General features: G+C 31.2%; 1 pseudogene; it reads right to left on the bottom strand.

Moving 5' to 3' along the window:
* Positions 1-752: 752 nt before the first annotated feature.
* Positions 753-22,044, bottom strand: part of LOC132729565 (uncharacterized) — a 44,802-nt pseudogene continuing 23,510 nt past the window's right edge.

Consider the following 22,044-nt stretch of genomic DNA (forward strand, 5'->3'; position numbering starts at 1 on the left):
AAAGGTGGTATGATCGTATATTAACGGTTGTTTGCAATTTTAACACTTGTCTAGCGGCTCGGGTTATATTTACAAACAACCGTATATATAGGGCCATATAACCTGTCTAGAACCTTCATAACTAATTATATACACGACTGCTGTTTATTAATGAATGAATTATATTTACAGTGAATTCTCCCTTTCCGCACCAGTTTCAATACTCTTTTTAAATTAAGTCGCTAGATATACATTTAAAATGAAGAAAATATTTTTAAAGATAGATAAATATGTCACGATTAAAATGGTACAAAAATAAATTAAAAAATATATAATAAATATCATTTATGTTTAAATAATGGTTAACAGTAAAAGATAAAGCCAAATAAATTTAATACAAGTGCTACTACAAATATTCAATCATTTATAATTATTTTTATCACATTAACCATATTGCATGGGTGTAATACATGTACATAAACACATATAAAGCATGCTAATGTTATCATTACACTACAGATTCTTAACTTTTTATCCAGTAAACCATTCTTATTTTGGATATGTGATAAAAGGAATATTATATTTGTGAAGATAAAATACTAAATTTATTTATTTGAATAAAGCACTATTGTGCTCGTCTGTGGCTCACATAATATGATTCTATTTAACTCATCATTAAATCTTCACTAATATTATCCTTATAGCAATAAATGATATATTTTTTATCAAACATCATTTCATATGTTATAAAGGATGCGTATCACTTAGTCAAGTAAAACACATTTTGGACATATGAACTAGACAGACTGCTCAGTAAATGCAGCTCTATCCCACTTGTGGTATGCTGGTATGCACTGTACATGAAGCCAAGAGTCACAAATATCACATGCTATCCATTGTTCAAAATTTGGATCTTCAGTTTCACATATTATACATAGTTCTGCATTTGAGGACTGACTGGCAGTGGCAGATACTTGTCCAGTAGTGTCAAATACTGGGTCAGTTAAGGTAAGTACAGGTTCAGTTGTGACTGGTACAGGGTCATTTAATGTAAGTACTGGTTCAGTTGTGGCAGGTGCTCGCTCAGATGTTGTAGGTACTTGCTTACTTGACAGTTTCACTTTTTTGGTTTTATATTTCCCAGTTTTAGGGGTATGTTTTAAACTCACGTAAATACTTTTCTTTTGCTGTCTTTTCTTTCCTTACAAAAGCTTCAACCTTCTAAAGAGATTTAAATGCAGCTACTCTTAATGACTCATCTGATGTCAGATGATCAGAAAATGTATCGCTCAGCCTCATTTGATTTCCCCCCTCTCTTTTATGACAGGTAGTTTAATTGCTACCTGAATATGAGGAGATTTCAGATCTTTTATGTTGTTGTTGACTGGTGCCTAGTACATCTACTGCTTGTACAAGCAAATCTTGGTTTTGGTCTGATATCTAAGCTAAAGGTGACACTGATGAAACACATGTCCAGGACACATGAATATCAACCTTTTCGATTTGCCGACAACTTTCATAGGTCTCTGCCGGTTTCAGTCTTGCATCAGAGATGGCTTCACATTGCAAAGTGTATATTCCAGCTGAAGAAAATGCACGCTGAACAGTTAATGGTTTATAAAAGCTCATGAAAGCAGCATGTAAGTGTCTTGCGAAGGTCGTCCTACTTATAGGGTCTTCTGGATTTTCCCTCTAATGGAGTCTTAGATGTTTGTACCAAGAGCTTTTCAGGGGTCCATATTCACCTACATCAAGTGGCTGCATAATGTGTGTAGCATTTCTTACTAATCTATTGATTTCTATTCCATGTTCTTTGGCCTCACTAAAGCTTCTATGTTCACATGACTTCCAACACTATCAATAAGAAGCAAAATTTGTCTTACCTTTACACCAAATTTATCTAAATGGCCATTTTTTTTTAAAGTTGGCACATCCATCTAACCTTTGTCTGTGTATGCTGCATGTGATCCTTTAGTAGCACCAGCATGGTTATCATATGACACTGGCTTGGGCTTAGCAAACACAAAAAATGGAGGTATTACATTCTCTGCTGCATTTGCACAGTACATTACAGTAACGCGTTCTTTACTTTTACCACCCGACACATGGGGAACAGGACCTGCATGAATACGCTTAGTTGGACCAATCACATTTCCCGACTTACTTCCCATAGTAAAGCCCGTTTCATCGGCATTATAAATTCGCTCAGGCTTGATAGTCCTATAACCGTTTATCATACTGAAGCGATACATGTGACATGTGTATGATTGCAATCAAATACAGTGATTTGGAATACACTAAATACATGAAATCAATAATTGAGCTGATTTGTTGTTTGATACTTCTGGCTTGAACGGACAGAATTTCCTTCTTTGCAATCACCATTTCGTTTCTTATCGTGAATAAACTAAATGCAAGCGCCTTTTCATTTTGAACTTTTTATTTACATATGACAGATTTACTCATACAGGAAAATTCTGACACTTCAACAAATTGAAAATACAGATAATGTAAAAATACCTTTATGCCTTGCTAGCGTTGAATTGTTTGTATAAGGCTTCAGTAACAAAACTTAAGCATAACTGACGTTTTTGTGGCCGTCTGCACGCCCGAGATTTGTAAAGCTTGGAAATGATCCTGATTTTGACTGGTTCGGAATAGGCGAGTTCACTCTATACATTATATTTCCAAACAACTGTTTATATATACGGCCATATAATCTGTAACTAATAATATAGCTGCGTCCTGTGCGGATTGCTCTTAAATAACTGTCGTTGAATCATATGAGGCCGCTTTGGTATGCTATCTGTTTAGGTACTTTAGAGTAATAAAAGTCTGATGTATTATAATCTTGGCTCGAAGCCTTGTTATTTCGCTTATGCAATTAGTACATTGTATAAGAATTTACAACATACACAGAAATATGCTGGCATGGGCATTGTTGATAGATGTCTTGACTCCTTGTTTCGCCGTGTATTTGTTTTTCTTCGGTCTGGGCTGTTAAATGCATGATATATAAAAGAATTGTTAAGTTAAAGATAAGGGCACTATATGTTCTTATTTTACTGCAAATTTTTAACTCGAATGGTGTATTATTTCACAACATAAAAAATACATAAGTAATAAAACAAAATAAGTTGTTGAACGTGGAGTATTCTATTATAAATACCTGTCAAATGAGTTTTTAATTGAGGAATAGGAAGCGGATCTACATCTATTTATATATAAAAATATAATTATAATGTTTTAAACACCAAAACAAACACGTTTTCTCAGGGATCAAGGTATGATGAAGGTTGCACTCTATTGAAAGGTTAGTTATATGTCAAGTTAAACCCCTACATTGAAACAAAAAATGGTATCGGGCCCACCGCACTGCGTTGCAATCGAATCCACCGCCGTCTGCGTTGAAATCAGTTTTTGTAATTTATCTTATACAATAACAATTTCAAAACATTCCAAAATATGCTTGTTGTGTGTAATTATTATATATACGATGCTATGCCGGTGTATTAAGAGGTCGTTTGTACGTGTTTTAACCAAAAATAGGCAAAAGAGGCGTCCCTTCGTTAAACTGTACATAAGTGTTTTCATAAATGGCAAAGAATATCATCTTGTGAGTGTAATTAATTGGAAGAGTACATGTGTGGGCTCCAGTCTCACTAGGTGTTTTCCGTAAAACATGAAAACATAAAACAAAATTCAGTAATAAACCTACCGACAATAGCAAACGTTCCTATTTTAATCCACCGCTTCTGCGACGAATACTCCACCGCCGCTGTGATGGATCCACCGCTTCTGCGAAAGCTATAGACAGTGTGAATTTGCAAAATAAAGATTCTTCTTCTTCGTGTACCTATTATAACCAATATTTTTATCTTTAAGAACATTTGTGTGACAAAAATGTCCTTTAGAGTTTAAGTTCCAATATAAAACATATTATCAAGTCCGATAAAAACTTTACTTATTTATCATTAGACGCAACAGTATGTGTGTCTCAGTTAATCAGAGAATTAAACAATTGAAGCAGGGACCAACGTTCAAATATTTATGTCAGAGAAATTGTCCGAAAGGTCAGTCAGGCTGTCATGATGACCACACAGTCAAAATGGTAAAGGTCAGTTTCTGTTTGTTTGTTTTTATTTGTAGTTTTTTTATTGTTTTTTATATGTTTTTTTAATAACAACTATAATTTGCAACGCATGAGGTCAATTTACCGAAAACTAGTAAAGCATATATCTTAAACATTTTTAATAAAATGTAGGAATATTTTCAGATTTTGTTCTGAGCTTTAATCATCGCTACGTGCTATTTTCTTTTACATCACTTGACATTTTATGTCACCGAACATGCCGAAATTTTTATGGCATCGTTTTAACACAATTATATTTCACTATTCGAATCATTAATTTCTGCCATATATTGCTTCTGAAATGCAAAGTTCAATATCAGACTGATTGTTATTATTATTATTATTATTATCATTATTATTATTATTATTATTATTATCATCATCATCATCAACTGGATGTTTAAAAAGAAATCTGAAATGCGATTTAAATTACCAGGCGAAAATTTAGTTTTATAATATGCAAAAATTATTTTAAGCCCAGAGCTGAATTATTTGTTTTTCATTAGTGCTTCTAGAGTATATTTTGAAGGTCTGTAAATATATTGAACACTGCATAATTTACTAGTACTTATTGGAAAGCCCCTTTTTCTCTTATTAAGGTCAAAATATATCCCAGATAAATTCTCGGAATCGCCCAAACATGAGTGTTAACTACCTCAAGAGGAGCAACCCTAGAAAAGCTAGGCTACTTTGTTAAACATATTATTGAACATTTTCGACGCATTAACCCTTAAACTAACATAGGCATATAGACATATACATGTATATCCAAACATTTAGCGAAAAAGACCTTGTACTAGTATAAAGGCAAATAAATAACTTTACCAACATCTTTTCAAATATGCCTCCTAATATCTCTCTTCAGATAACTTAATCCAACGAAAAAAACAAAACCTTAGTTAACACAACTACGACTACTTTTAAGTGTACAAACACTTATTCATTGATTTAATGCATAAATGACTTAGCTCTCGTAGCCACCTGGTCTACGTTTCCTTTTTGTTTTTTTAATTTCATGAAAATCTCGTGTTCTCATTGTCATTTCCCTCCCGTTTACGACTATCTTCTATATATAGGTCGCGCGCAAACAATTTTATACCGAACACATTTCTGATACTTACCGATATTTAAATGCTTTTTGTAGATTACCCCATTCGCTAATAAATTATCTTAAGATGGTGGAATGGTGACCTCCACCACCTTTACATAGGGTCATCGTTTGAAATCGGGGGTACTCCTGACTCCCGACCGCCACTGGGAAGTCGAGGCCTGGAGTGCATCTGGCATGGCCTGGGGGTTGCGTGTCATCGCCGGAAGACCTAATTTGGAGAAACTTCGCCCCAGGTCCACGAAACCCACTTTTTCGCCCCAATCAAACATCTATTTAAAATTCTTTTTTTTCATTTTATTTTACGTTTGCAACCCAAAATAAAAATTTTTCCTCGGTTAATAAAAAACTAAATTTGGAAAAAAAAAAGTAATTTTGTTTTGTGTAAAGTTTATTTAGAATAGATACAAAAATACAAAACAAATAAAAACAAGAAAAAAATTTGGATTGATGACCTGGCTAATCGAGGACGCGTCCAATCACTCAAGTTGGTTTGCGACTTGACAACATCATATCCGATCAAGTACTTTATAACTTCGTAAGAAAAAATCTTGCACTTACTCTTAATCTGATAAACAACATTAAAGTAAAACATTTACTTCTTTAATTTGTGTTATCTTGATTACTAAAAACGTCTAAAGTTTCCGGCTTGTTTGTTAAACTGAATAACACATACAGTGTATTTGTTTACATTTCTAAGAAAGGACGACAACAAAGTTTAACGGAGTTATACGACTATACCCCCAGCAGAGCTATTCAAAACGTGTCTTCTTACGTCTGTAAGAAGACACTTTCAAATAACCATACATTTAAGTAGTGGATACAGTCCGAATTTTTCTTCAAAAGTGTCTTCTTACAGACGTAAGAAGACAGCTTGCTAGGGTAAACAACAAATTGTCCGAGGCGAAGCCGAGGATAAATTTGTTCTTTGTCCTAGCAAAGTGTCTTCTTCACGTCTGTAAGAATACACTTTTGAAAGAAAATACGAGACTCTGTATCTGACTTATACGACGTTTAAGTGTAAAGAACAGATAAATTAATAAACACATTTAATCTATAAATAGATCTAATTGAAATTAATGGTGTTATTCAACGTTGAAAATATAAAACTATAGAAAGTATTTGCATGGCCTTAAAGCTTGTGAGCAGTGAAAGGTGTAGGTAAATTGTATTCATACGGAATTTTCGTGCTCTTATTTCAATCGGACAGAATTTACTTTCATTCATGATAAACAATGTTAAAATAGCTGCCTTCATCAGAGAGATCATTTATGTCATTCAACATTGAAACCGTCTCTGAACATGTTTACGTTAACTGGTTAATGTTATATGGATAAGGTTTTGGACCCCAAATTTGGTAAGTTTCCTTATTCACATGCTTAGCTTGCGATGGCAATATTCAGCTGTATAAAGCCGATGATTTTTTGTGGATGGGGTCCTGGGACCAGTAAAGGTCATGTTAATTATAGAATTTTATAGAAATGTCGATATACAAAAAGATAGAGTTTTAGCATACAACGGACAACTGATAGTTTCGTCAAGTAGTATGTTCCTGGAAATGACCATCCAATTTATTTGATTCATTTCTCGACGAACTGAATTTACTAATGAGTTGCGCTATCAAACTCGCTACAACTTTCTGTAGGTTTCTATGTTGTCCTGTAAACTTGAGGCAGTTAAATTATCGCCTGTTACGATTTAAAATTGACTAAATCTCTTGTTTACGCTCGACTATTCTAAAAATAGGGAGAGCTATTGTAATTGTGAATTTTGACAGAACTATGACCCCTTTAAACTAAGAAAATATCTACATTATTCAGGTTCTTGACTGAGAATAGTCGAGCGCACTGACTCTTGTTAATAAATAAATAGCAAGATTTAACATCCTTTTTCGAAAGAACTATACCATAGATACTGGTACTATAAATCAGTTTTACAGTTCGTTTCTCGAGAGAGACATGAGGTTAATCGTCGCGAAGGACTTTTACATTTTTTGATTCGCACTAGAGAGAAAGTATGAGCATGAGACAAAATTTCAACGATTGAATTGCGCAAAAGGTTTCTTTGCGATAATGTAAAAAATCTTGCTTCTATATCTATAAAATACAGAAAGGCGGGGGCAAGACTCAAGAAAAAAAAAATATGTTAATAGGAATCCTTACCTAGCAGGACACCGTATCATTTTCAAATGTATTAAATCACGTGGAAAGTAACTGTTATTTAAAAGTGTCTTCTTACAGACGTTTAAGAAGACACTTTTTGAATAGCTCTTCTGAGGGTTATAGTCGTATAACTATTTACAAGATCCAGTGCGCTCGACTTTTCTAAGTGCTTTGATAGTTTTAAAACTTGAAGCCGAATAATGTAGAATTTTCTAAGTTTCAAAGGGGGCCATAGTTTCTGTCCCAAAATTCACAAATTACAATAGCTTCCTTTCCCTATTTTTTCGAATAGTCCAGCCTAAAAACAAGAGATTTTAGTCCAAATCTTAAATTTCGTTAAACAAACAATATTTTAAACTGCCTCAAACCAGGACACCATATATACCAACGGAAATTGTAGTACAAATTAGTTCATCGAAGAAATGGAATCAAATAAACTGGATTGCCATTTTGTGGAACAACTAGTAGGTTACTGTGACTTTAGCATTGACGGAAACTAACAGTTGTTCGTTTGATGATGCTAAAACTTTTATCTTTTTTGTATTATTACGCGCGTCGTCTGACATTCTATAAAAAACCATGTCATTTACTGTCCCACTCCACCGTTCCTCCACCCACCAAAAAAATTCGCGGGGAGCCATATACAGCTGGCTATTTGCGTTAAGTCAAGGCATGTGAAATAAGGTAAACTTACCAAATTTGGGGTCCGCAAACGTTATCCATATAACATTTGACGCAAAACATGTTCAGATACGGTTTTCAATTGTTCAATGACATTAGAGGATTGATCACCTGTCTGATGAAGGAGGGCAGACATTTTAACATTGTTTATGTTGAATGTTAGACGCACCGCGTTGCTCCGAATGCTGCATTATTTCCGTTGTATATATCGTATAGACGAAACGCTAAACCGTTGTCTATTTTACATTACACATATATACCGGCACGAATTTTTTCCCGAGTCTTATTAACAGATAAGACGACAAGAAAATCGTACATGTTTTGTCGTCTTCTATTTGGCAATGGTTTCCTATAAAAGGCGCCCTTCTGGTGGAATATGTGACAAATACTTCTCAAACAGACTAATAATACACCTGGGATTATTTTCATCTTGAAACTGTTTTACCAGCTTCGGCTTTGTTTGAGACCACCCTGAACATTTTTACTGAAAACGTCCACGGAAATACCAATACTTTCTGGCCCCAATTTCATTAGTTATACTATACTGAAGTAACATCTAAAGTTTTTATGTTCTTTTACCCTCCCTCTAAATCCCAAAAACCTTCGATTGTAGAAGCAAATACCCCGAAACTTAAACTTTTGGTGGAATCAAGCCCAATAACATTACGATCCCCAAAGGCAACTCGTCTTTCCGTCACGGGGTCTGCTCTGTCGCGCGGTGAATACCAATACCTGAAGTTCGAAAAAAAAAACGGAGATCACTGATAAATGAAAAAAGGTTTGAGTTAAGCTTAAAAGATACATGTATATACAGGCAGTTTTTCTTACATTTCGTTTGGCGATATAAAGGTGACGTCGCCAGTATTTTATGTGACGGCCATTATGTGCACATGAGAGGCTATTACGTGTGCACATAGTAACTATCTTGTTCACACGTACTAGTTATCGCGTGTACACCCAATAGCTATTACATGCGTACGTGATACAATAACATATTTCCGACATAATATTTTTATAACAAGCGGGTTAGAACCTAATCCGATTCAGCAGCTAGATGGTACGAATAATGACATAAAATAAGTTCAATCTTGGTTCCGGTAGAGATGGCGGAGGAAGGTAGCAGCTTCCGTACCTTATAAATATATCAATACATGTTTGCTGTACATTTTGATCTCATAAAAGTAAGACATACATATCAAATGGCACCCTCCTTGATATTTCTAGGAGAGTCGAGCCTGTTATTTATATTTAACAGTTATTTAGGTAATCTTACCTGCACTGGTTAATGCTTTCATGCGACTGTCTAACGCCTTTCGGAACGCGCTGAATGACTTGTCACTCTCGTCAAATATTTTCACATCAAAGCGACCATGGTCCTCTCTCAATGTAGGTTGAATGGATGTTGTAATGTTATATTATGTATTTGGGGGATAGTTCTGTACATCTTTCCTACGACATTCCACGATAACTCGGGACAACCAATAGTCCAAACTGACTAAGGATTGAGCAGCTAGGTCAACTGGGACCGCCCCACGGTCACCCAACAAAGTTTCACTTTGCTTGTTTCGCCACTGCGCCATGTCTTCAAAGCAAGACATAGCCCAACTATTTTGTTTGCGTGTATTTCTTGGTAATTGCTTCGCTTTCAGCAGAGATAAATCGATATCACATTTACAGAATCAAATCTTCCATCAGTATCACTTTTTAAGTTTATATTTACCAAATCCTGTGTGGGTAGATTGTCCAGTTGTGTAATTGTAACATTGTCAGTTTGAAAAAGTTGGCTTAAATCAAAATCCTTATCCATTTTACCACACAATAAATCTACATGTACAAATGTGCTAGTACTAGATCCGCACAAAGTATTGAGCATTGACTGCACTTTAAGATATCGACTTTTCCTGGCAAAATTCAACTAGCACTCATTAATTTTCCGCAAATATACGAGTGGCCGTCAAAATATTCCCGTTATAAGGCTCGGAATAACCGATAATTGTCTGGCGATTCCCACGGAATATACATGAGTGCGAGTTCATCTGGCAAAGTATACAGACAATAATATCCACATGTCAGTTTACATACACCCACATGGATTTGACATTTTTGTTTCAATTTATCAAAAAGAATAATTATTTGACCATCCGTCATGTGTACTTAATAGTTGTTAAACAAAGCTAGGGATACAACGTTGGTATGACAGAAACATTCAGAAACTGATAGCGATATGTGTTTTAAATCTGTTAAAGAAGAGTACAAATAAGAGACTTACATGCAAATCCCTGTGCATAAAACTGGTCTGTAAGCACCATATGTTCTGATTTGTCACGTGGTCTAAGTCAGATAGAAAATCTCGTGGGGTTGTCTATACGATATAGACACTCACTAAGGCTCGTGTCTATATCGTATAGACAACCCCACTCATTTTCTATCCTTTACAAAGTGAATTCTGTCCGACTGAAATAAGTGCACAAAAAATTCCGTGCAAATACAATTTACCAACACCTTTCACTGCCCAAAACTTTAAGGCCACGCAAATATTATCACTAGTTTTATATTTTTAACGTGAACATACATTTTATTCCAATAACATCTATTTATAATTAAATGTGTTTAATAATTTATCTGTTCTTTACACTTAAACGTCAGATACAGTTACTCGTATTTTCTTCAAAAGTGTCTTCGCCTCGGACAATTTGTTGTTTATCCTAGCGAACTGTCTTCTTACGAAAACCCTCGGAACACGATTGGAATGGTGGTTAAGCATATTAAATCTACGTTCGCGGAGGTGGGCCGCCATTTTTGTTGTCAGAATCTGAGGAAGGGTTGAACACGGAGCTCGTTTCTGAGCTGGGAGGCCGATCTCAAATGTTGATAACATCGGAGCCTGAATCAACCAACCATTAACCTCTTTTCATTTTTCATACATAGAGGATATTGAATGGGTATAAGTTCAATACTGAATTTATTGATTGAGTTGAAAAAAATAACATTGTAATGAGTGATTGACTTCATATTGTTTTGCTCCTGCGTTTGGTAGTGGCCTGGTGGGATATTTCTCTTAAAAGATTGATCGCTGTAAGCTTTCAATATATATCTATCCATAGAGCTGTTCAAATTGACAGCTGCTTCAGGCGACTGTCAATGTATGTAGACTACATCTACTTCCAGACTGCTCTCTGTGTATGTCAGCTCCTCTTTTTACTGCAATTTCCTTTTGTCTATTATTCTGCTCTCCGTGACTGTACCCTGTTCTTTGTAGACCGCAGCTATCCCTTTCTACTGTTCTCCGTTCTTATGTACACAGCAACTTCCTTTTCTGACTGTTCTCCGTAACTAAGAAAACATCGTTTGCTAGCTGAGTGTCCGCATTCATGAACAGACTACCTAAATGTTTGAACCTCAACGTTAAAATAATTAAGGAGTGAACAATAACAAATACTCTTTAAGAGCTTTTTGTGTTTTATTGGACAGAAATTATTACTTATCTTAAACAAACAGATATTAACAAACAGATTTCTAAGTTAACTATAATTATGTCACTAAATTATTGTGTTGCATCAAAATACTGTTTTAAGTTACAAGCTCTCAAGTTCCTTCACTAATGTTTTTAATCAAAATAAAACTTGAACTTCACAAAAATAATGTCAGCAGATTCTCTTATAAGATCATATAAAAGATAAATCAATAAAAACGTTGTAAAAACAGAAAATTTTGAAAAAAATGCCAAAGTATTGAGAATTTTATAGAAAAACCAAAAAGATGCACAAAGTGAAATGTTGGTGTTGAAGCTCCCGAATGAAGGAAATAGACTTTTATATATGCCACAGTCTCAACGATATCCACTACTTTGTGGGAAACAACGCTCCACAGTTTTTTCGCGGGCAGACACCCCACAGAGTTTCCATGGGCTCCACAATATAGAGAATAATAGGTTGGTGCCGTGGATGGAGAAAGTTTATCTGGCGAGGCGGAGGAATTTATTGGGTGAGCCGAATGTTTCGTGCGATTAATGACCGATTAAGCAGACTTTACTACCACATTCCTACTGTGTGACTCACACAGTAAGGGCTATTTAATATGTTTTATTTTTTTGTTGGTTTTTTTTGTAACATACGTAGATTGTAAGTTTAAATTACTTCATTTGATCACTTCACAATTTTTCACTTTTAATAACTTTTTCAAAATGTTCATGTAAGTAAGCATGACTGTCGAGGCATGCTACTTAACAGCTCTATCATTTGAAAAACATTTTTTGAAATTATAAACTGTAGAATTATCTTGTTTGTACAACCTAATGATCGATTCTCGGTTCAAAGTTTTGCACACAAACAAAAGAAACAACAACAATATCAATTTTTTTTTTTACTCTGGCTATTTACAATATATATTTAAAAACAAACAAACAAACAAACAACAAAAATATGCATATGTACAATAGTAATATTCACAATCAGTAGGCATTCATTAGACAAGTATATGTACGTAGAGATAAAGCATTCTTTATTAATCTTACAAGAATCTTGGTTTATGCAATTGTCCTTATTCAAACATAAAATAAAGCAGTATTCACATATAAGGGGATATAATATCATTGGCTGATTATCAAGAAAAACACATCGTGATTAAGAAGTTTTCGACAATATATTTTGTATTCATATAATGTAATAAAAATAGTGCATTAGCAATAGAAAAACCATCACAAAAACATTTTGACAATTATCTAAAACATGCTCAGTTTCACACCTTAAATACATACGATTTCATAAAATCAATAAGAATACGACATATGACCAATGTCATAAACTAAAGTAATACCCTTGTAATTACAGGGAGCATTCGGGTCACCTTTTTAAAAAAAATTGACACATCTTAACAAAGAGGTTTATTAAGAAATTCAAAGTCATAAAGGGGCATAACTGAGCATAGTTATTCTCTGCCCCCCCCCCTTGAAATATATATTCAAATTAAAAATATTAAGAAGAATTCGAAGTAAGAAGTAATTTACTCTGACAGGCTTTGAGATAGCAAAATAAAAAGTTTAATGATTCTGTATTTTGTAATTTAGGTTGTTACCACACTTAAGTGAAATTTTATATATGTATTTATTTATACTTTGAAACAATTTTTAAAAACACCGAAGAATATGAAAATCGATAAAAACACGCCGTCATTAAGAAGTTTTCGACAATACATTTTGTATTTATATAATGTAACAAAATAGTGCATTAGCCACAGAAACATATTGTCAATTATTTAAAACCTTCCCATAATATCCCTGTAATTAGAGGGAGCATTCGCGACACCATTTTTTTTAAATGACACACTTTAAAGAGTATAAACTTATATCTAATGAAATATTTTTATAAAATATATCAACAGTAAAATTATATTTTTTCCACTATTATATGATTGATTCCCGAAAAAATAGTAACAAAGAATGTCTCTTTTATTTAACATACATGAATAGTGTACATAAAAAGAATAAAATGCTCCGGAACAAAATATCATTTTAGAAATAACTTTGTGCATGCGCCACTCGCTTTAAGGCAATTTATTGCCATGTTTATTTCATACACGCATTTTGGAAGATTTTTTTATCCAAACAATTATGTATGCATCAGAAACATAGCTTTATACACTTTATCGAGAAATTCAAAGTCATAAAGGGGGCATAACTTAGCAAAGATGAATTACAGGGTTAACCTCTCCCCCCTTAAAATATATATTCCAATTCAAAATTTTAAGAAGAATTTCAAGTAAGAAGTAATTTACTCTGAGAGGCATTTAGAGAGCAAAAAAAATGTTTAAAGATCCTGTTTGTTGTAAATGAGGTTGTTACCACACTTAAGTAAAATTTTATATAATTATGTTGATATTTATGCTTGTAAAACAATTTTCAAACATCGAAGAATATGTAAAATATGTAATGCAAATATTTTTGCTGATAATATGTAACCATTAAAATATATGCATTAATTTCTTTTTTGAAAAATTTGACTTAGACTTTATAAAAAATAAAAATCTTAATTTTAGCATCATATTTATGATATAAAACCATCAAAAAATGTGCAACAGGATCTTTTAAAAAAGCAAAATTAAGTAAAGGATTATCTGCACTTCTAAAATGTTGATATATTTTGATGGTGAAAATGAATACCAAATTCGAAGTGAATAACTTTGATAGTTTCTGTGAAAATGTACCTTTCAAGATGAGTCAAAATATTTCAAAAATCAAGCTTGAGAAAAATAAACTGAGATTTTAAGAAAAGTAAAAAATAAATTCAAGTTTAAAGTAAAAATTTACATGTTTCGTCCGATTAATGACCGATTAACCAGACTTTACTACCATATTTCTACTGTGTGATTCAAACAGTACGGGTTATTTAGCATAATTGATTTTTTATGCTATCGTTGTTTTTTGTTTTTCTTTTTTTGTTGGTAGCATACGTAGATTGTAAGTTTAAATTACTTCATTTGATCACTTCACAATATTTCACTTTTAACAACTTTTTCAAAATGTTCAGGTAAGTTGGCATGAATGTCTAGGCATGCTGCTTTAAAGTGTGTACAGCTCAAACATTTGAAATTATAGACTGTAGAATTATCTTGTACAACCTTATGATCGATTCTTTGTTCAATGTTTAGCAAAGAAAAAAAACAACATCAACAAAAAACATTTGTCTCTGGCTTTAAACAATATACATCAATATGGCAAAATCAATATATGCGATATAAATTCAAAGTTTGAAAAACAAACAAACAAACAAACAAACACATGTATATGTACAATAGTAATATTCATAATCAGTAGGCATTCATAAGTCATACGTGTATGTTTAAACAAATTGTTGAGTGTCTGTCGAAAGTATATGTGTTGTCTTATTCTAAAAATTACATTTTATACATTCATTTTTCTATCTAATATGCATGTTCTGTTGTTGTTGTTGTTTTCTATTTCAGAAGGCCACATTGGAAATAAGATATATATTACTGCTATATTCATTAATTTCTTTTTGAAAAATTTGACTCAGACTTTGTAGAAAATAAATTTCTAAACTCCCTTTATGTACATGAAATGTTAAATCGGTAATATTTTATAAATAATGCTTTTTGGAACTTACAATATTGATGAATATAAATTTGAGGATCATATTTATGATATAAAAACCATAAAAATTGTGTTACAGGATCTTTAAAAAGGAAAAATGAAGTTAAAGATTATCTGCACTTCTAAAATGTTTTTTATATTTTGATGGTGAATATGCATATCAAATTTGAAGTGAATAAATTTGATAGTTTCTGTGAAAATGTACCTTTCAAGATGAGTCAAAATATTTCAAAAATCAAGCTTCAGAAAAATATACTAAGAATTTAAGAAAAGTTAAACATGAATTCAAGTAAAAAGAAAAAATTTACATGTTTTGTACGATTAATGACCGATTAAGCAGACTTTACTTCCATATTTCTACTGTGTGACTCACACCGTAAGGGTTATTTTGCATAACTGATTTTTTTGCTCTCGTTGTTTCTTGTTTTTTTTATTTTTGTTGATAACGTACGTATATTGTAAGTTTAAATAACTTCATTTGATCACTTCACAATATTTCACTTTTAACAACTTTTCAAAATGTTCAGGTAAGTTGGCATGAATGTCGAGGCATGTTTCTTTAAATTTTGTACAGCTCAAACATTTGAAATTATAGACTGTAGAATTATCGTGTACAACCTTATGATCGATTCTTAGTTCAATGTTTAGCATAGAAAAAAAACAACATCAACAAAAAACATTTGTCTCTGGCTATTAACAATATACATCAATATGGCAAAAGCAATATATGCGCTATAAATTCAAAATTTACGAAACAAACAAACAAACAAACAAACAAACAAACAAACACATGTATATGTACAATAGTAAAATTCATAATCAGTAGGCATTCATAATTCATACGTATATGTTTAAACAAATTGTTGGGCGTCTGTCGAAAGAATATAAGTTGTCTTATTCTAAAAATTACATATAATACATTCACTTTTCTTCCTATGCATGTTTTGTTGTTGTTGTTGTTTTCTATTTCAGAAGGCCACATTGGAAATAAGATATATATGATTGCTTTATGCATTAATTTCTTTTTGAAAAAAATTTGACTCAGACTTTGTAGAAAATAAATTTCTAAACTCCCTTTATGTACATGAAATGTTAAATCGGTAATATTTTATAAATAATGCTTTTTGGAACTTACAATATTGATGAATGTAAATTTGAGGATCATATTTATGATATAAAAACCATAAAAATTGTGTTACAGGATCTTTAAAAAGCAAAAATGAAGTTAAAGATTATCTGCACTTCTAAAATGTTTTTTATATTTTGATGGTGAACATGCATATCAAATTTGAAGTGAATAAATTTGATAGTTTCTGTGAAAATGTACCTTTCAAGATGAGTCAAAATATTTCAAAAATCAAGCTTCAGAAATATATACTAAGAATTTAAGAAAAGTTAAACATAAATTCATGTTTAAAGAAAAAAATTACATGTTTCGTGCGATTAATAACCGATTAAGCAGACTTTACTTCCATATTTCTACTGTGTGACTCACACAGTAAGGGTTGTTTTGCATAATTGATTTTTTTATGCTGTCGTTGTTTTTGTTTTTCTTTTTTTGTTGGTAACATACGTCGATTGTAAGTTTAAATTACTTCATTTGATCACTTCACAATATTTCACTTTTAACAACTTTTCAAAATGTTCAAGTAAGTTGGCATGAATATCTAGGCATGCTGCTTTAAAGTGTGTACAGCTCAAACATTTGAAATTATAGACTGTAGAATTATCTTGTACAACCTTATGATCGATTCTTAGTTCAATGTTTAGCATAGAAAAAAAAAACAACATCAACAAAAAAACATTTGTCTCTGGCTATTAACAATATACATCAATATGGCAAAAGCAATATATGCGCTATAAATTCAAAATTTACGAAACAAACAAACAAACACATGTATATGTACAATAGTAAAATTCATAATCAGTAGGCATTCATAATTCATACGTATATGTTTAAACAACTTGTTGGGCGTCTGTCAAAAGAATATGAGTTGTCTTATTCTAAAAATTACATAATATACATTCATTTTTCTACCTATGCATGTTTTGTTGTTGTTGTTGTTGTTTTCTATTTCAGAAGGCCACATTGGAAATAGGATATATATGATTGCTTTATGCAATAATTTCTTTTTGAAAAATTTAACTTAGACTTTATAGAAAATAAATTTCTAATCTCCCTTTATGTACATGAAATGTTAAATCGGTAATATTTTATAAATAATGCTTTTTGGAACTTACAATATTGATGAATCTTAACTTGAGCATCATATTTATGATATAAAAAACATAAAAAAGTGTTACAGGATCGTTAAAAAAGGCAAAATTAAGTTAAGGATTATCTGCACTTCTAAAATGTTATTTTATTTTGATGGTGAACATGCATATCAAATATGAAGTGAATAACTTTGATAGTTTCTGTGAAAATGTACCTTTCAAAATGAGTCAAAATATTTCAAAAATCAAGCTTGAGAAAAATAAACTGAGATTTTAAGAAAAGTAAAAAATAAATTCAAGTTTAAAGTAAAAATTTACATGTTTCGTCCGATTAATGACCGATTAACCAGACTTTACTACCATATTTCTACTGTGTGATTCAAACAGTACGGGTTATTTAGCATAATTGATTTTTTATGCTATCGTTGTTTTTTGCTTTTCTTTTTTTTGTTGGTAACATACGTGGATTGTAAGTTTAAATTACTTCATTTGATCACTTCACAATATTTCACTTTTAACAACTTTTTCAAAATGTTCAGGTAAGTTGGCATGAATGTCGTGGCATGTTTCTTTAAAGTGTGTACAGCTCAAACATTTGAAATTATAGACTGTAGAATTATCTTGTACAACCTTATGATCGATTCTTTGTTCAATGTTTAGCAAAGAAAAAATCAACATCAACAAAAAACATTTGTCTCTGGCTATAAACAATATACATCAATATGGGAATAACAATATATGGGATATAAATTCAAAGTTAACAAAAAAAAACAAACAAACAAATAAAAACACATGTATATGTACAATAGTAATATTCACAATCAGTAGGCATTCATAATTCATACGTGTATGTTTAAACAAATTATTGAGCGTCTGTCAAAAGTATATGAGTTGTCTTGTTCTAAAAATTACATATTATACAATCATTTTTCTACCTATGCATGTTTTGTTGTTGTTGTTGTTTTCTGTTTCAGAAGGCCACATTGGAAATAGGATATATATGATTGCTATATGCATTCACTTCTTTTTGAAAAATTTGACTAAGTCTTTATAGACAATAAATTTCTAATCTTTCTTTATGTACATGAAATGTTAAATCGGTAATATTTTATAAATAATGCTTTTTGGAACTTACATTATTGATGAATCTTAATTTGAGCATCATATTAATGATATAAAAAACATAAAAAATTGTGTTACAGGATTTTTAAAAAAAGCAAAATTAAGTTAAGGATTATCTGCACTTCTAAGATGTTATTATTTATTTGATGGTGAATATGCATACCAAATTTGAAGTGAATAACTTTGATAATTTCTGTGAAAATCTACGTTTCAAGATGAGTCAAAAATTTTCAAAAATCAAGCTTGAGAAAAATAGACTAAGATTTTAAGAAAAGTAAAACATAAATTCAAGTTTAAAGTAAAAATTTACATGTTTCGTGCGATAAATGACCGACTAACCAGACTTTACTTCCATATTTCTACTGTGTTACTCACACAGTAAGGGTTATTTTGCATAATTGTTTTTTTTTTTGCTATCGTTGTTTCTTGTTTTTCTTTTTTTGTTGGTAACATACGTAGATTGTAAGTTTAAATTACTTCATTTGATCACTTCACAATATTTCACTTTTAACAACTTTTTCAAAATGTTCAGGTAAGTTGACATGAATGTTGAGGCATGCTGCTTTAAAGTGTGTACAGCTCAAACATTTGAAATTAAAGACTGTAGAATTATCTTGTACAACCTAATGATCGATTCTTAGTTCAATGTTTAGCAAAGAAAAACAAAACAACATCAACAAAAAACATTTGTCTCTGGCTATAAACAGTATACATCAATATGGCAAAAACAATATATGCGATATGAATTCAACGTTTAAAAAACAAACAAACAGACACATGTATATGTACAATAGTAATATTCATAATCAGTAGGCATTCATAAGTCATACGTATATGTTTAAACAAATTGTTGAGTGTCTGTCGAAAGAATATGAGTTGTCATATTCTAAAAATTACATATTATACATTCATTTTTCTACCCATGCATGTTTTGTTGTTGTTGTTGTTTTCTATCTCAGAAGGCCACATTGGAAATAGGATATATATGATTGCTTTATGCATTTACTCCTTTTTGAAAGATTTGACTAAGACTTTATAGAAAATAAATTTCTAAACTCCCTTTATGCACATGAAATGTTAAATCGGTAATATTTTATAAATAATGCTTTTTGGAACTTACAATATTGATGAATCTTAACTTGAGCATCATATTTATGATATAAAACCTTAAACAAAATTGTGTAACAGGATTTTTAAAAAAAGCAAAATTAAGTAAAGGATTATCTGCACTTTTAAAATTTTATTTTATGTTGAACATGCATAACACATATGAAGTGAATAACTTTGATAGTTTCTGTGAAAATCTACCTTAAAAATGAGTCAAAATATTTCAAAAGTCAAGCTTGAGAAAAATATACTAAGATTTTAAGAAAAGTAAGAAATAAATTCAAGTTTAAAGTAAAAATTTACATGTTTCGTGCGATTAATGACCGATTAACCAGACTTTACTACCATATTTCTACTGTGTGACTCAAACAGTAAGGGTTATTTAGCATAATTGATATTTTTTGCTATCGTTGTTTCTTGTTTTTCTTTTTTTTTGTTGGTAACATACGTGGATTGTAAGTTTAAATTACTTCATTTGATCACTTCACAATAATTCACTTTTAACAACTTTTTCAAAATGTTCAGGTAAGTTGGCATGAATGTCGTGGCATGCTGCTTTAAAGTGTGTACAGCTCAAACATTTGAAATTATAGACTGTAGAATTATCTTGTACAACCTTATGATCGATTCTTAGTCAACAAAAAACATTTGTCTCTGGCTATAAACAATATACATCAATATGGGAAAAACAATATATGGGATATAAATCCAAAGTTTAAAAAAACAAACAAACAAACAAACAAACAAACAAACACATGTATATGTACAATAGTAATATTCACAATCAGTAGGCATTCATAATTCATACGTATATGTTTAAACAAATTATTGAGCGTCTGTCGAAAGTATATGAGTTGTCATGTTCTAAAAATTACATATTATACATTCATTTTTTCTACCTATGCATGTTTTGTTGTTGTTGTTGTTTTCTGTTTCAGAAGGCCACATTGGAAATAGGATATATATGATTGCTTTATGCATTCACTTCTTTTTGAAAAATTTGACTAAGTCTTTATAGAAAATAAATTTCTAATCTTCCTTTATGTACATGAAATGTTAAATCGGTAATATTTTATAAATAATGCTTTTTGGAACTTACATTATTGATGAATCTTAATTTGAGCATCATATTAATGATATAAAAAACATAAAAAATTGTGTTACAGGATTTTTAAAAAAAGCAAAATTAAGTTAAGGATTATCTGCACTTCTAAGATGTTATTATATTTTGATGGTGAATATGCATACCAAATTTGAAGTGAATAACTTTGATAGTTTCTGTGAAAATCTACGTTTCAAAATGTGTCAAAATATTTCAAAAATCAAGCTTGAGAAAAATAGACTAAGATTTTAAGAAAAGTAAAACATAAATTCAAGTTTAAAGTAAAAATGTACATGTTTCGTGCGATAAATGACCGATTAACCAGACTTTACTACCATATTTCTACTGTGTTACTCACACAGTTAGGGTTATTTTGCATAACTGTTTTTCTTTTTTTTTTGCTATCGTTGTTTCTTGTTTTTCTTTTTTTGTTGGTAACATACGTAGATTGTAAGTTTAAATTACTTCATTTGATCACTTCACAATATTTCACTTTTAACAACTTTTTCAAAATGTTCAGGTAAGTTGACATGAATGTCGAGGCATGCTGCTTTAAAGTGTGTACAGCTCAAACATTTTAAATTATAGACTGTAGAATTATCTTGTACAACCTTATGATCGATTCTTAGTTCAATGTTTAGCAAAGAAAAACAAAACAACATCAACAAAAAACATTTGTCTCTGGCTATAAACAGTATACATCAATATGGCAAAAACAATATATGCGATATGAATTCAATGTTTAAAAACAAACAAACAAACACATGTATATGTACAATAGTAATATTCATAATCAGTAGGCATTAATTAGTCATACGTATATGTTTAAACAAATTGTTGAGTGTCTGTCGAAAGAATATGAGTTGTCTTATTCTAAAAATTACACATTATACATTCATTTTTCTACCTTTGCATGTTCTGTTCTTTTTTCTATTTCAGAAGGCAACATTGGAAATAAGATATATATGATTGCTATATGCATTCATTTCTTTTTGAAAAAATGACTTAGACATGATAAAATAAATTTCTAAACTCCCTTTATGTATATGTATATGCAATGTTAAATCGGTAATATTTTATAAATATTGCTTTTTGGATCTATAAATTTAAAGTTTTAAAAACTAACAAACAAACAATCAAACATATGCATATGTACAATAGTAATACTCACAATCAGTAGGCATTCAAACGTCAAGTATATGTACATAGAGATAAAGCATTCTTAATTAATCTTACAAGAATCTTGGTTAATGCAATTGTCCTTATGTAAACATAAAATAAAACAGTATTCACATATAAGGGGATATGATATCATTGGCTGATTAT

This window comes from Ruditapes philippinarum, unplaced genomic scaffold (assembly GCF_026571515.1).
Source record: "Ruditapes philippinarum isolate M1 unplaced genomic scaffold, ASM2657151v2 ctg742_1_1_1_1, whole genome shotgun sequence".
NCBI classification, from domain to species: Eukaryota; Metazoa; Mollusca; class Bivalvia; order Venerida; family Veneridae; genus Ruditapes; species Ruditapes philippinarum.